This window comes from Galeopterus variegatus, unplaced genomic scaffold (assembly GCF_000696425.1).
Source record: "Galeopterus variegatus unplaced genomic scaffold, G_variegatus-3.0.2 Scaffold2043, whole genome shotgun sequence".
NCBI classification, from domain to species: Eukaryota; Metazoa; Chordata; class Mammalia; order Dermoptera; family Cynocephalidae; genus Galeopterus; species Galeopterus variegatus.
In genome coordinates this window covers 88,342-105,707 of record NW_007728154.1, presented here as the reverse complement: position 1 = coordinate 105,707, position 17,366 = coordinate 88,342, and the positions used below count along the sequence as shown (strand labels likewise).

The 17,366-nt window shown below is 41.5% G+C and overlaps 1 protein-coding gene across 1 annotated transcript in view; it reads left to right on the top strand.

The window, feature by feature from the left end:
• LOC103596544 (protein Shroom3-like) overlaps positions 1-17,366 on the top strand; it is an 84,528-nt gene that overhangs the window by 14,598 nt on the left and 52,564 nt on the right. The window contains exon 2 of the mRNA XM_008580186.1: positions 8,209-8,340. The gene's annotated coding sequence lies outside the window, so the exon portion shown is untranslated. The remainder of the gene's footprint in view (positions 1-8,208; positions 8,341-17,366) is intronic.

Here is a 17,366-nt window from a genome sequence, read left to right as displayed (position 1 = left end):
TTTTTTTTTTTTTTTTTTTTTTTTTTTAAAAGATGACCGGTAAGGGGATCTTAACCCTTGACTTGGTGTTGTCAGCACCACGCTCAGCCAGTGAGCAAACCGGCCATCCCTATATGGGATCCGAACCCGGGGCCTTGGTGTTATCAGCACCGCACTCTCCCGAGTGAGCCACTGGGTTAAAAAATAAATAAATAAATAAATAAAGATGTAGGCTCTGAGTGTTTGTAGCTAGGGGCATACTGCTGTAATAAAGATATCATCCGCACTCTCCCGAGTGAGCCACTGGGTTAAAAAATAAATAAATAAATAAATAAAGATGTAGGGTCTGAGTGTTTGTAGCTAGGGGCATACTGCTGTAATAAAGATATCATCGGTTTAACTCTGAACTGATCCTAGTATGAGGACCCTTTGTTTTCTTATGCACTTGCCGTGGGCTAGCTATGTCAAAGGGCTCAGTGGGTAGAGGGATTGAAATCAAAATTAAACCTGAAGCGGATTAATATTTATTAGGTAGTTTAAAAGATTTGGCTAGTCATTTGGTTTTTTCCCTATCCAGTCTTTTCCCATCTTTGTGCAAGGTTGACAGGGAGGTCATTGGCTAAGATCTAGAGATAGTTAAGCTTATGGTTTCAGAAAGAATCAGAACTATGTATAAATTGTACACATGGATTCGTTTGGGAAGTTTCATGGGAAATCAAGTGAGAAAAAGCAGCAGCCAGATCAGAAGGTGCAAATGGACAGAGACATACAAAACACATCTGTACCTGGCTGGAGGGTTATAGGTGGCCCTCCTGTAATAAACCAAGCTGTGGGACCAGGGTCGTTGAGCAGAGACAGAAGGGGTCTTTAAGTAGAGCATGTGACATGCTTATGATGGAAAGAATTAGATAGGATACAGGCCTCAGGGGATACAGAGTGAGCTTTCTAGATTGTAAATAATGATTATAAAAGCAAAAAAGAAGAGTAATGAAGCACAGTGACCCAGAAGGCTGTCTTAAATAGACAGGTAGCAAAAGGTCAGTAACAGGAACAAGGGAGTCTTTAAAGGAAGAGCAATTCATTGAGAATGTCTGTGAAACCTTTCAGGTCAGTCATCAGTAAATGAAGAGCAGCTATGTTTGGCTAAGAACAGAAATCTGGACCCAAGGGCATCAGTTCTTAAAATCTTCCTCCAGACACTGAGGAAGCCTAGAAACAAGGCCTTTTCAGCCTCCTGGAGACTCAGGGGGATAAGTGCTGGGGAACCTAGGACAATGACTATAGAGACCTGCTAACCCAAGGGAAAGAAGGTGACAGGATAGAGAGACAGTAATAGTAAGGCTAGCTTCCTGCATGAAGGACATGGAGCAGAATATAAAGAAAACAAGAAACGTGGAAAACCAAGAACATGGCTTTCAATAAGATAAATTGTCATGAAAATAAGTATGTACACACACCCAGCGTAAATCCAAAGGAATTGCTCCAGAGGGTTCTGAGGATAAACTTAGCACTATGAAAATGCCCACTGTGTACTTAATCGCAAAAAGCATTCTGATTGCTTCCAAACATACAGCAACAAAACTGTGCTGAGCCATGCCAGCCACAGTCCCACATCACTGGTTCTCTCTATCCCGAGAAAGCTTGCCGCTAATAAGATGGGCCGTAAGTTAGGGTCCAATTCTATTTTCACAAAGAAATTGACTCACAGCCTCATCTATAAAGTGACTAGAAGGAAAGAAGACCCCTTCCCCCAAAATGCGTATTATGAACCATTTAAGGCCTTTAAGAGTTGGGCCGAGCCCGTGGCGCACTGCGGAGAGTGTGGCGCTGGAAGCGCAGCAGCACTCCCACCGCAGGTTCGGATCCTATATGGGGGTGGCCGGTGCGCTCACTGGCTGAGCACGGTGCGGCCAGTCTCAAAAATAAAAAAAAAAAAAAAAAAAAGAGTTGAAGGGCATAGAGCTCTATTCGGGAGGCATTACACAGTTTTTCCCTTTATAGTCTCCTGTGATTCATTCACCAACTGTATCGTGTGCCTACCATGAGCCTCTCACTGCTCCTACCAGGAGCGATGGGTGTATAGTAGTTTAAAAAAAACAAAGCTGAAAAAGAGAAAATCCAGTCGTGGACCCTGACCTGGCTGAGCTTAGTGTCTTGACGATGAAGCAGACAGTGCACAAGTGAACAATTACATGTGCTGATAAGTGCAATGAAGGAAAAGATTGGGGAGGCAGGGAGGAGAGTATTTGCATTAGATAAGGTGGACTCTCAGGAGGTGATGACCAGAAAGCTAAGGAATAGCCAGCCAAGTCATCAATTGGGAAGAAGAATGTTCCAGGCAGAGGGACCAGCATGTGTGAAAGTGAAGAGCTTGGCAGGTTTGAGGAGTTTAAGGAAGACCAGTGAGGTTAGGGCGGAGTGAGAGGGGAGAGGTCAAAAGATGGACAGGAGCCGCATCACTCAAGGCCTCGCAGGCCAAGTGCAGGAACTTGGATTTGATTCAAAGTGCAGAGGGAAGCTACTGGTTTAGTTAGGGAATGAGATGACCCATTTATGTTTTTTAAAAGGTCATGCTAGCCACTGGATTGGGAAAGGACAGAATTGGAAGAGGGAGGTCAGCAAAGAAGCAGTTCCCTACTGCATGAAACACAACAAAAAGGTAGAAATGGCTGGTTCTAACAGATAAAACCAAGCTCTTTCCTGAGGTTGTAACAGTCCGTGCCAAGGAGATATAATTCTCCAATCCCCTTATGCCCTTTAAGGACAAAATAGAAAAATTTAAACTTAATAGAAACCAGGAAATAAGGGATTTGGAGAGACCACTTTATACGCTTCTTACATCTTTTACTTGTTTCCCAAATCCTTCCATAGTTTTTACAATGTTCAAGAGAGCCACAAGGAACAGAATGATCTGGAACTTTTTCTTCTTGTAGTGGCTGAAACTCAGATCAGAAAGCAGTAATGGACTCCATTAAAATACAAAATAGTAAAGCAGTCAGTATATATTCAGGAGTAATGAAAACTGTGTGGCAGGGGCGGGGGCAGGGAATATGAATGTACTCATCATAGGAAGAAGAAATATGTAGATGGTTAACCTGGGTTTTTGGTTTCTTAACTATCTGGGGAAGACAGATGATTCTGCCGTTGTGGATCACAGTAATTTTTTGAGACCCTGCTAAACCTTCTCAGGTCCGCTTTCATTCCTAGTTCATTACTCATAGTTGTGATCTTGTGATATTGACATCGGAGAACAGCAAGAAACAACAACGTAAAGCAGCCCCAAGAAATGTCTCATTTGTTTTGCCAACAAGTTAACTTGTGAGTTAAAAGGAGATAGGAGGGAAGAAAGGGTCCAGATGTGTTGAACATTTTCAGTACTTCATTTATTCAGCAAGTATTTATTGAGCAACTCTGTGTCTAGCACCGAGCTGGGCCAGCTTATCTTTGTTGAGTAGGGAAGAGAGGGACCAGCAAGCAGGCAATGAGAAGACTGAATTGCACTTTGATACGCATATCTATAGCCAGTGCGCTGCTCTGCTAGCATGCAGCGGGCCACCTCACCCTGTTGGGAAGTGCTACCCAGGGGAAACGATGTCCACACTGAAACCTGAAGGATAAGTGTGGCTAAGCTAGGAGGGGATGGTGCCTTTAGGGATCTGGAAGTTGCCCAGTAGGGCTGTAGCCATGTGGTTTATTCCATCATTTTTCACTTGAAGCTGTTTCATTGATTCCAAGGCTTCTACATTGTATCTTTGGGTATCTTTAAGTGAAACTATGTAGCTTTAAGTATCTTTTAAGTAAAAATAAGCTCATTTGGTGATATGTTTAATGGCCCCATCCTTATTTTCCATTAAATCTGGGTTAGTAATTCTAAGGCCTACAGAGTTTGTGGCATAAACTGGAAATTTTTGAGACTGATAAACTGAAAGGAGGAAGAGTAAGTAGTTGTCTGTCATTTTAGTCCCAAGCAAGTATGACTCGTGTGTGGTTTGAGCAAGATACACAACCTCTGTGTATCTCAGTTTGTTCATCTGGAAAATGGAGGTAAAAAAACCTCATTACTTCTCTCCTCCATAAAGTAGTTATGGGAATAACTCCTAGAATATGGAGTTATCTTTTTGTAAGAAAGACTTGGGATAATCTGCCCAAGGCATGTGGGCACCAAGGGGGCACCAATCCATGATGAGGTCAAAGTATGTTGCAGACTGTTGACTCCAATCCATTGTGAGGAGTTAGCACAGTAACCTGAGGTGCGAGGGAAAATGTGAGTTCTGGAAACAGCATGAGTTCAATGTACAGATAAAATGTTCAATGTACAGAAAAGGCATGGGGAGAGAAGGGCAAAGTTACGATTCCAGGGCACGGGCCTGGAACAATAGATCTTCCAGCACTCATTCAGGACTATTTTCCACCTAGATTCACTACAGGATTTCTTTTTATTAGAACATATGAATTTTAAAATATTTATGGGCCGGCAAAAAAAAAAAAAAAAAAAGTATTTCCGTCCTTTCATAAAGATACCACTCGTTGGATTAGGGCCCACCCTAATCTATGACCTCATCCTAACCTGAATACATTTGCTCACCCTATTGCCACACAAGGTCACATTCATGGCTGATCAGGACTTAGACTTATTTACTGGGATGACACCTTCAACCCACAGGCTCTTTGTCGTCTGTGGGTTGCAAATATCTTCTCCCAGTCTGGGTTTCTGTTCCCATTCTTTGAAGGCTACGTTTTGATAAGCAGAAGTTCTTCTTCGATGTAGTCATTTTATCAATATTTTCTTTTATGGGCTGGCCTGGTGGCGCACTGGAGAGTGCGCCGCTTGGGAGTGTGGTGGCGCTCCCGCCAAGGGTTCAGATCCCATGTGGAGGACCGGTTCCCGCTCACTGGCTGAGCGCGGTGCGGGCGCAACACCGAGGGTTGAGATCCCGTTGCCGGTCCCCGGTACAGGCACGACACCGAGGGTTGCGATCCCGTTACCGGTCAGTAAAAAAGACAAAAAGGAAAAAAAAAATATTTATTTGTTGCCCAGATTATTCCAGAAAGAGTTTAAGGCAGGAAAGCTGTGCTCTGGGTGCTGACAATTTTTCTGGCACTCCATCCAACCTGACTTCTAGTTTGTGTGGTGCTTCCAGACAACCCACTCAAGTGCCAGGGCCTCTGACTGGCTTCTGGAGCCAGCCCAGGAGCAGGTGAAGATTAGCAGGGAAGCTGTGCTGTGACTTAACCCTGGGATTGCAATCAACAACAGTCAAAATGGGTTTCACAAATTCTCACCCCCAGTTGCTGACCTCAGCTGGTCTTCTGGAGGTGACAAGTGGCAGGACAACATGGTTTTGAGGGCAGTGCTGGAGGGCTGATCTCTGCTTTCTTAGGGCTGACTAGAATTATGCATTGAAAAATCCTTTAAAAAATGAGACTATCCCCTGTTCCTCATGTTTCTATCTCTTTTTGTTTGCCTGCTCTTCCGGCCAGCTCTTCACTGTGACAGCCTGCATCCCTAGACCTTTCTCTCTAGCTGTTTCCCAGGAAAGGGGAGAGGGAAAGGAAAGAGAAAAACACTCAGCCTCTGGAGCCTAAGCCATTGTGCAGAAAGGACGGAGCCAATGATTGTGGTTTAGGCAAAAAACGAGGAAGTTATTAAATGCCGCAAAGGTTTTATGAAAGCTCAGGGCTGGTCTTGAATGTCTTCCCCCAACAGACAACATTAGGGTCTAGAAGAGACCTGGAAAGGCAGATTCACTCCCCTTGCTGTCAGAATGGATTGTACCAATGGGTGGTGTTGGAGTGTGCTGCTTACACTTACGTAATCTTTTCATTCAGGTATTAGACGGCGAGATGCCTTCGACTGTCATTTCCACCTCAGTTTAAGCCAGATAGCCATTGGGAATGGAGCCTCTGAGGGTCGTGTGAGAAATCCTAGCTGAGGACATGATGAATTCTGCAAAACGCTTTGACACGTTACCTCTCTGTCTAAGGCCATTCTTTGGATTCTTCCCGGTATAAATTAGGTCTTTTTCGTTGCAGCTATTTTACATAACATCTTAGCTGAAAGGAGCTCTAAAATGAAGATACTACAGTTAAGACAATAATGAAAATAGTTTATTAAGCACATATGTTGTAGTGTACTGAATTATGTCCCCCCAAAACTCACTGAAGCTTGAATTGTGTCCCCCAAGTTTTAGGTATTAGAAACTTGGCCTCCACGATGACTGTTAAGAGGGTGGGAAATCCTATTATGGTAATTGAAAGGTGGGGCTTTGAAGAGGTGATTGGATTGTAGGACCACGCAGTAGTGAATGTATGAGAAATGGTGGTCAGGGGTGTGGTTCTGAGGGCTTTAAAAGAAGAGAGAGGAGAAACTGTCTCTTGCTCTCTGCTCTTTCTGTTCCACCATTTCACAATGTGATATCCTGTGTCACTGTCATCACCACCAAGACCCTCACCAGATATGTTCCCTGGACTTCCTAGCCTCAAACTGTAAGCAGTAAATTTCATTTTCTTGCAAAGTACCCAGTTCCAAGTATTTTGTTAAAAGCAACAGAAATGGACTAATACACATGTGTAGGCAGTATGCTAGACAGTTTATGTACATTTCTACAAACTTAATAGCAACTCTGCAAGACAGATAGAATAATGGCTGATTTACTGAGTGCTTAGTATGTGCCAGGCTCTAAATGTTTTATGTGAATTATTTTATTTAAGCTTCTCAGCAACCCTATGAAAGAGGTTATTCCTTTGTACCCATTTCACAGATGAGAGAACTGAGTCACAGAGAGGACAAAATCACAGAGCCGGTCAGTGGGTGGGGTCAGGACTCAAACTCCAAGGCCAGGCCCCTAACCATTGTGTCCACTATTTCTTGTCATCACTTTACCACAGAAGAGGAGCCTTAGGCTCAGAGTTTCTTGTGCAGTGCCATTCAGTTAATCAGTGACATGACCCCAACCAAGTCTTCAGACGTCAAGTCTAGAATTATACTGGATATCTTCAAAACCAGGAATCCTAAATTTAGTGAGAAAAGTAATATACAGAAGGAAGTGGTGGTGCTTAGATATAACTAAGGTAAAGATGAAAACTTGAGCTTAGAAAGAAAAATTCCCTGTTGACCTCCTGGTCATCTTCCCCACCCCCTAAAATAAAAATAAATCCTTTTATTTGCCTTAGGATTTAAGAAAGCCAGCTCTTTCACTTCCATTCTATGTTCCAGGAAATAGAAGGCCAGATGGACAGGGCTTATTGCTAACAGCTGTTCGGTAATCTCATCCCCTTTTAGCCAAGGCCTGTGTAGAGGAGAATCAGCCCCATGTGTGCCTTCTCCAGATTCCTGGTTATAGGCCCGCCAGTCAGATTTCAGAGGCTTAGAAAGATTCTTGAAGATGGAAATTGAAAACACACCACGGGTACCCAGCAAACTGGGGTGATGACAAAACCCTTGTCAAAGCCTGTTGCAGGGGACAGTCTGATAAAGAGGAGGCATAAAGAGTGCAGTCAGGGTGTTTGGAAATTCCGAACCTGAGACTCTCCTAAAGAGGCGCCTCCAGAAATGTGCCTGTTCCCATGGTGGAACACATTTGGCGATGTGGGGCTTAAAATTTTTCTCTGACTCCCTGGGAGTGAGGAGGAAAAGATTATAGGAATGGTGTTAGGGACTGGGGGTGGAAGGGTGGATTTAAATGGACACACAAAAGCCTTGCCTCCCAGCACAGTGGAATCTAAACAATCTGAAATAGTTCAAGTTCAAGGGCTGTCATGTGCTTCTGAGCGACCACCCACTGAATACAGCAAGGGTTGTGTGGTACTTCCAGTGAAATTGACAAGGGAAGCAGAGCAATGTGGTTTCAGGAAACCACCTTGTTTGACAGTTCAGTGATTCCATTTTTCACAATTTACCAGTGCTGAATTATAGGGTAGTTTATCTTCACAGCAGTTAATGTATTTTTCTTTCCCTTTACCTAGAAAATCTGTGTTTTTCTAAGATTGGGAAATATACTTTATTGCTTCATAGAAACATAGACAGGAAAGGAAGATCCTTGGTAGTGGCTTTGCCTGCTTTAGGGCAGAGAACTTTGCTAGGTGCAGGTTTAGAACTCTGCACTTAGCTGTGCTGCTTTGCTCTGGCTCTAGGGTTCATTTTCATGCACTTTGTTGTTGTTAAATTCATTTGTGCTCCTGCCCAAGAACACCATTGTGCTCAGCTTCTTCTTTTCCTATTTTTGACAGAGATGCGAGTGCAGATCCCGGCCATGCAGATACTGGTGCCTCTAACTCCTTCAGCCCAGAGCACCTCACCTCTGACTCCCAGCACAGGAAAGCAGCATGGTCAGGAGGGGTTAAGCTTCGGCTGAAGCACAGGTAAGAGGCACAGAGGTCGGTGCCAAGCAGTTTAGACAAAGAACTCGTTCAGAAAAGTGGCTCAGCTGCGGGAAGGAGGAATTGGGGGCAAGCATGGTCAAGATGCAGGCTGGTGAGAGAAGTATGGGGCAGAACACGGAGGTCAGATAGAAGCTCAGAGTCCAGAAGGATGACAGTCCTAACAGATTGTCACACTAGACTAGGTTCTGAAGAACTCTAAAGTTCCTGGGAGGTAATTTGGGCATCCTTCAAATCATTTGATTCAAATGTTGTTTTAAAAATACAATTATGCTTGGTTTTAAGACTATAATTTAAGATATTCAAAGTGATATATACCAATGTTTTACACTTTGGAAACAAGCAGTGTGTTAAGTTGTATATCAGGATGAACTCATCTTTGAACTGATCTTCATTTAAAACTTCTCTTGTGATCCCTAATTGAGGAAAGTCTTGAGATTACAGTGTTAGCCTAAGAAAGACTGGCAGTTTCTTACATGTGTGAGAGCGGATGATCCTGAGAGTTTCCAGTATGCTAGGTGGTATGCGGGGCTTGGCGTTTGCGGTCTCATTAAATCCTCACACTGGTCCTGTGTGGTTTGCACTCGTAGAAGAGCATTCAACCAGGAGGCGGTGGATTCAAATTCAGGCAGTATGGCTGAGCTCGCAGTCACTGCATTCTGGTGCCTCAACATAACCGTGACAGAACCTACTTCCTAGGACAACTGGGAACTCAGTGAAGTAGGTGTTCAAAGTGAGAAATAAATGTGAGGTGGTGGTATAATGCTGTTGTAGTTATTATTAGCATCATCGTCTTCGTCATTATCACAGAAATCTGTGTGCCAGCATGAAGGCAGTATAATACAGGGAGTAAGATGGGGTCTGGACAGACTACCTGAAATTCAAACCTCGAGTCTGCCATTCACTGTGTAACCACAGGCACATCATTTAAGGTCTCTCCATTTCCAATGTGTAAAAGTTTAATAACTGATCTACCTCCTAGGGTTGCTGAAAGGGTTGAAAGAGCTAATACCTTTAAAGCGTTTAGGACCATGCCCAGCATGTCATAATACTCAAACAGATGTTGCTTATCATTGTCATCAATTACCCTGATCAGTTTGTGGGGTTCTTTCATATAGACATGTTGACTTACATTATAAATAAGCAAACATTATACATTTGAATTTATGCAAATCCAAATTTTCATATTTTGATTATCTGTATGTGGGCATGCAAATAGACATGAAAATTTGTTATATTTTATATAATAAAATAACACTTGTATCTACTGTTTACATTAAGGATCTTTGTTAGATTATATTTGAAGAAAAGATTCAAAGAAAGTTTGAGCATATCAAAGGTCTAGAGATGCCAACTGTCTGGTAGCCAAAGGTCAAGCTAGGAACAGGGTGAGATTTTCCCAGAGAACCAGCTGGCAAGGTTGCTCCCAGGGACAGCCTGAAGAGGCGGAAGCTCCAAGGTTGTCACTATTCCCTTTAGCATCCTAGGATCTTCAAAATGTAGAGAATCAGGGCCTTCTCTTTAACACGAGTCCACTGGGCTGTATAAGTTACTCTAGTGTCAGTGCCAAAGTACTCAAGGTCAGAAGGTCGTAGTTAGGAACTTACTGCTCTAGCCTGGGAGGAAAATGATCGAGACCTGAACTAAATCAGTGGTTGATGGGACAAGAGATGAGGCAGATGTGAGATGAACTTAGGAGGCAGAATCAATAGCAGACTACAGTGGGGGGAAGGGAGAAAAAAACATTAGAGTGACTGCTAAGTTTCTGCCATGGGGCACTTGGGGATCTTTGCAGGGCCATTAGCCAGGTTGGAAAAGGCAGGAGGAACAGCGACTGACTGGGGACTGACTGACATGAGCACTGGACTCATACAGGCCTGGGTCTGAGCTTGCATCAGTTACAGTATTTTATAAAACAATCTCTAAAAGTTGAATGAAACAAATGAACCTAGCTCTGTATCTGTTTGGTATCCTAACCACAAAGATATGGTCTTTAAAACAAGCTGCAGGGGCCGGCCCGGTGGCGCAATGGATAGTGCGCCGCTTGGGAAGCGCGGCGGCGCTCCCGCCCAAGGGTTCAGATCCCACATACAGACTGGTTCCCGCTCAGCGGCGCGGGAGCAACGCCGAGGGTTGCGATCCCGTTGCCGGTCCCGGTCCGGTACGGGGGCGACACTGAGGGTTGCGATCCGTTGCCGGACACGGAAAAAAAAAGACAAAAAAAAAAAAAAACAAGCTGCAGTTGTCCCCATCAGTGTGGTCAAAACTGGCCAACAACATTAGGTCTGTATGAAGGGAGAACAGAAGGGAGCAAGTGGGCAGGCAATTTCCTTTTTAAAAAGTATATCGTTGGCCTTTAAAATAGTCCATCTCATGACTCACTCTGCAACTCAAGTGTTACTGATGTGGGACTGAACTAGGAAACTGGATTCTCATCCAATTCCACTCACATCCTAAATCCTCTTTGTTTTTTCTGTTTTGAATTCATTTTAGACTCATAGAAAAGTTGTAAAAATAGTACAGAGATTTCCTGTACACTTGTCTTCTAGCTTTCCCTAAAGTTAGTATCTTTTATGACTATAGAACAAATATCAAAACCAGGAAATTAGCATTAGTAATTGGTAATACTAGAGATTTTAAGACTTTATAAACTATAGACTTTATTCAAATTTCATCATTTTTCCCCACTAATGTTCTTTTTCTGTTCTGGATTGTACATTGTGTTTAGTTGTCATGTTTCCTTAGTCTCCTCTAACCTGTGATATTTCCTCACTCTTCCCTTGGCTATTGTGGCCTTGGCACTTTCAAAGAGCACTGGCCAGTTATTTTGAAGAATGCCTTCTGTTTGGGGATGTCTGATGCTTTCTCATGGTTAGATTGACATTACACATTTTTGGTAGGAATACCACAGAAGTGATGTGTCCTTAGTGTATCATATTAGGGGTTATATGATGTTGATGTTTTATTACTGCTGGTGGTAACTTTGATTACTTGGTTACGGTGTTGTCTGCCAGGTTTCTCCACTGTAAAGGTACTATTTGTCCCTTAGTTATTAATAAATACCTTGGGGGAGATAACTTTGAAGCTATGCAAATATCCTGTTTCTCCTCTAGCTTTCTCTACTGATTTTTTACCATCTATTTGTCCATATTGCCTGTGACAACTATCAGTGTAATGTTCTAATGACAATTCTGTATTTCTTTCATTCCTTCTACATTTATTAATTAGAATTTTTCTGTAAAGAAGAGCTGTCCTTTCTACCCCACTTATTTATGTATTTATTTAACTATTGATTTGTATCGGTAAGGACTCCTTCATATTTATTTTATTCTGTGGGTTATAATCCAATACTACTGTTATTTATTTTGTCTCTCAAATTGTTCCAGCTTTGACCATTGGGAGCTCTTTCAAGCTGGCTGTGGTCTAAATACCATTTTAAAGTATGGAAGTGGGTGAGATGCTGGCATCTTGTTCTTACACATAGAAAAAGCAGACTGTGATGTGCTTATCTTCCTAGGGTCATACAAGTGTTGAGGTGGGAGGTTAGTGGTGGGCATTGAGCAAGTCTAATTTGTGATGGATCACAGAGGCATAGATGGTGATTTTGGAATTGGAAAGTGCAGGGGTCACCTCATGAACCAATTCCAAGTCCAATGGGTCACAGGTATATATAGATCCTTCCTCATGGAGAAAATAGCCAGAAAGGATTTTCTCACTTATTTATAAGAAAAAGGAAAGAACAAAAGGGAGAAGCTCTCTCTCCCCCCAAGGTATGTACAGGGACCAGCCAAACAATCAGATTAAAGAGAGTGAGAGAAGCTTTTTGTGGCCTAGGGCTTAATATTCTCACAGATCCAATCCCATCCTTCCTTTTCTGCTTAGATCCCTGATTTCTCTTTTCTAACTCACCATTAGGAATTCTTATGATCTAGCTTATCTTGGCAGAAGCTTCTATCTAAAATCTGTCAAGCCTCAGGTAAGGGCAGTTCAGTGAGTTGGTGGAGACACAGTGTTCTAGCTTGAAACTAGAATCTTGGTAGATTTCCAGGCTGGTGCTTGCCTCCATAAACTTTTCATTCCTTCCTCACCTTCCACCACCTGTCACCACCATCATTATAATGCCTGTCTCACCTAATGATTAAGGATTTGCCCATAAATGGTGATTTGTGCTCCGTCAAGTAAATCAAGCTGAATGGACAATAGAAGCTCACAGGGTTTGACTCCTGATTCATTCTCAGTTGAGCAGCAAAGTTGGTTCTGCTGGTGCTTTGCACTACCCTGTTCTGTCCCCGTGCTGCTGACTTGGTGTTCTCAGGACGGTGTGCCTTAGAAAGCCTCGGTGAGATGTCATTATAGAACAGCCACTTCAGGAGCCTCCCAAACTGTGGGAAGCTTAAAGCAGTTAGTCCACACTTTTGCATACAGTGGCATTTTTGCATGTGGAGGAGGGCATGGGTTTAGCAGAGAAGATCGTTTAAGGAAACTTCTTGATTTCAATTGGATGCATTTTATCAGCAGATGATTTTCCTTGCTTCTCTCCTGCCCACAGCATAGAATTCTGGCATTTCTAACCTGTGTCCAAGAAGCTGTTTCTTCTCGGGAAAAGTTATTAAGGGTCACCTTCTCATCTTTCTTCTAATAGAACAGGAATTGAATTTTAATTGGCCAATTTGCAGAGGTGACTGGGGTTGAGTCCGTCCCATTTGCACTAAGCTCGTCAAGTTCAGGGAGGTTCAGGCTGTCTAACTGGAGGTACACAGAATTGTTGGGAAGCCTTTACCACCCTGGAAGGAGCAGAAAGGGCAGTAGTGGGGTGAAATGGCTCTTTGTTCCACTCTGAATATGACAGCTGATTGGCCAGAGGGTTGCTCTCCAGGATGTTTCTGTTTGCCACAAGGTAAGTCTAGTACTGTGTTAGAATGAGATTCAGAATCTTTCATTGCAGGATTGTCAACTGATGAGCTTTTAACAGGTGACTTTTTGATGAGCTATATCTGTTTAGAAAGAAAAGTAACCACATGTTAAGTTTAAGCCTGGTTCTCTAAATTGTCATAAGAATTCTCATTATTTGAGCACCTCTCATGATTCAGTGTACTCTTGATATTTCTGTTGGGGAATTTTCTGCCATTCTTTCATATAGATAAATACAATTGCCCTTTTTCTTATGATGTGTGTTATCTAGAGTGGCTTTTCATCCCATTAAATGCCTTGTGTTGTATACTTCATAGTTTCGCTTCCCTTTTCTGTGGGGAATTTCAGAGTATCTATTTCTGTTTCTCACAGGAATGGCTACGAACCTATGTACTAGTAGCCAAGTTCCTCTCTATTCTCATTGCCAATATTTGTATTAAGAAAGGGAAGTTTTTACTTTATTTTATGCTCACTTTTTCTCTCTCTGATGCTCTTCCTTTCTTTATATTGATCTAAGTTTCTGATCTATATCATTTTCCGTCTCTCTAAAGAACCTCTTTTAACATTTTTTGCAAGGCAGGTCTACTGGCAACAAATTCTCTCAATTTTGTTTGTCTGAGGAAGTCTTTATTTCTCTTCCACTCTCGAAGGATAATTTCTCAAGGTACAGAATTCCAGGTTGGTGATTTTTCCCTCTCAATGCTTTAAATATTTCATTTCACTATCTTCTTTCTCACATGGTTTCTGAAGAGAAGTTGGATGTAATTCTTATCTCTGTTCCTCTATAGGTGAGGTGTTTTTCAGTCTGGCTTCTTTCAGGCTTTTATCTTTGACTTTCTCTAGTTTGAAGATAATATGACCAGGTGGAGTTTTTCTGGCATTTATCTGCTTGGTGTTCTCTGAACTTCCTGATCTGTGGTTTGGTGTCTGACATTAATTTGGGGAAATTCTCAGTCATTATTGTTCCAGATATTTCTTCTGTTCCCTTCTTTCTTTTCATTCTGGTGTTCCCATTAAAGCTTTTGTAGTTGTCTCACAGTTCTTGTATATTCTGTTCTGACATTTTTTCAGTTTCTCTTCTCTTTGCTTTTCAGTTTTGGAGGTTTCTGTTGACGTATCCTCAAGCTCCGAAATTCTTCCCTTAGCCATGTTCAGTATGTGTGTGGGGGGCAGGGGATAAATAGTAAATCTCTGTACCTTCTGCTCAGCTTTACTGTGAACCTAAAGCTGCTCTAAAATATAAAGTCTATTAAAAAAAAAAAAAAAAAGGAAAAGGAACCTGTGGGTATATTGTCAATTTTTAAAGAAAAGATATACTTATTCAACTTTGAGTCATACATGAAAAGAAGTATTGATTGAGATTGCCAATTTTACATTATTTAGCTCCATCACAATTGAAGGTTTAAATGGTTTGTTATCTTTTCCCTTATTGGCAGTAAGTTGAATTCAGCTTTAATCCTTATATGATCTTGATTCAAAATTTTGGTTAAGTTAATGCTTAATGCCAATGCTTACTTTTAGGGATGCTTTTACTTAAAAGAAAATATGATATGAAAAGAACGGGTAGATGCAACAGTCATGGTAATGTTCTAGATTCATCTGACTTGAATATTTACTTTATTATTATAAGCATTCATTCTATTATTGTTATACCATATAAAAGGTAAAAAGGAAAATATGAACTTCTTGTATTATAAAATGCACGTGTATATATAGAGATCACAGGGCTGGTTTTTCAAGTTTTATTTGGCATTCTTTCACCTGAAAGTGAATAAGAGAGCATTCTTCTGAGTTTTATTATGTTCTCCCCAACTGTCAGGTTCTGTGTCAGCAGTTGTGGTGGTTAAATTCCTCCTTGTTGTAAAATTTATTATGGAAATATTGGCAGGTAGGAATTGAGGATCTGGAGTAAGTATTCTATGTTTTCAGCAGCTCTGCCTTAAAACCTTTATTTTTTTAATTCAGGTTCTGATAATATTTGGAAATTTTATTTTAATGAAGAATTTCTTTTCCAGTATGATTTTAAAATATAGATTCTTCTTTTGATCACTGTTTAAGATCTTATTTGTAGCCTCTTCCTTTCAGTGAGTAGGAAGACAGTGAAATAGAGAAGAGAAAAACACAACACAATGCGTCAGACATACTCCAAAAGAGAATTTAGTTTGTTTAGTGTTAGAGGTTTGTTTTTTTCAATGGAGTAGTGTTTAGAAGAAATCATTGCTGCACACACACACAGAAAAACACAACCCTTTCTTCATTTGTTTTGACAAATGCAACTTAATTTATTCTTTAGCATTGTATAAACATTAACTAGCTTGATTTTGAAATATTTTGGTTGGTATTTGGACTCCTTTAAACTATCGAAGGACAATCTTCTGTGGGTTTATACATTAAGGAGGAGGGTTTTCAGCAGTAGTGGTGGTGCAGCCTCCTTCTTCTGCCACCCATCAGCCCTCACTCAGTCCCCTGGGTGGAGGAGAAGAGACCACACACACATCTTTTTACTGTGCCCTGCTGAGCTGCTCCTGATTTGTCTTCCAACAGGAGTCCTCTGAGAAAGCCCCCAGATGTCTTCTCCCCAAAATCTGTAGTAATTTAGGGGCATTCACAATATTTCTAGTTCTCTGCAGCTCTCTGAGCCTCTCTGAGATTTGTGAGAGTCAGTGTGTGGAAAATAATAACAAACCAGCATGGAAGTGATTTGTGTCAATCACTCTAAGCTTTAGCCTGATACTCTAAGGCAAAAAAAAAAAAATTCTAAAATCTTAATATCTGATATTTGAAGAAATCAGCAGGAACCAGTCCCTCCTACCTTCCTCCAACAAATAAAATGCCTGCTTTCAAATAGAGAGTTGAGAAACAAATTATTTACTGCTAATTAGAGTTTATGCTGTTTTATTTATGCTATTCTATTCTATTCTAATTGAATTTGAAAGTTAATGAAAGATGAAGATGAATGCTATTACAGATCATAGATATTACAGTGTTTGCATCCAATTCTGCCATGATTTATATGTAAATGTTGACATGTAGGAAGAACAGATGACTGTTCTGATTCCTCTGTGTGTGCTAGAGTTGAGGGGAGGGTAGAAAGAGGGGAATTCTGAGAAAAAGAACATACACAATGACATCACCCCTGGTGACTAAGTGAAAAACACTTAACCCCATTGCTAGTCCCTCTCTTTTATAGTGGTAATCTTTTTGTGTGGTAATTAATAAAATGTAATCTTCAAAAAACGTTTTGGAATGGAGGGTGGGGAGGAAATAAACTAGTAGTGAAAGGGATTTGGGGACAGGTATGGAGGAATGGTATAAGAAAAGGGTTTTTCTCTTTATACCAGTTTTTGGTGTTAGAGTCTTATGTCTGCATATTAGCAGACTTCACACTTAACTTGTGATTCAGTTGTCAAAGCCAAAAGTCCCCAGGGCATATTATCAGGATGTGACATTTAAAAGGGACTTCTGGGGCTGGCCCGGTTGCGCACTCGGTAGAGTGCGGCGCTTCAGAGCGCGGCAGCGTTCCCGCCAAGGGTTCGGATCCCATATAGAGACCGGTCCACTCACTGGTTGAGCACGGTGCGGGCGCGACACCGAGGGTTGCAATCCCGTTGCCGGTCGCGGTACAGGCATGACACCGAGGGTTGCGATCCCGTTACCGGTCATGAAAAAAGACAAAAAGGAAAAAAAATAAATTAATTAAAAAAAAATAAAAGGGACTTCTCTTTCCGGAAAGGACTGGGTTTTGCTATGAGATTATATTACCTAACGCATACCTTCCTACCCACTGCACCACCTTCAGACACAGATATTAGTGAGGCAATTATAAGAGTCTTGGAAAAGTGTACTTATTAGATTTTTTGTGACTCCAAAAAATCTGAGGGATAGCCTTGAAGAGCCCAGAAATAGTCACAGAAACAAGAGGTTAGAGATGCTGTAAAGGGTTAAAGGATTTCTCAAAAATAGTATCTTTGCCAATGGTGTATTAAAGGGCAGTGACCACCTTTTTTAATATTTTGGAAGATACTGGTTGCTTCCAGCTTTTAAAAAATTCTTGAGAGCTTTTCTGTCTCCTGTGAACATGTAAAAAACATCTCAAC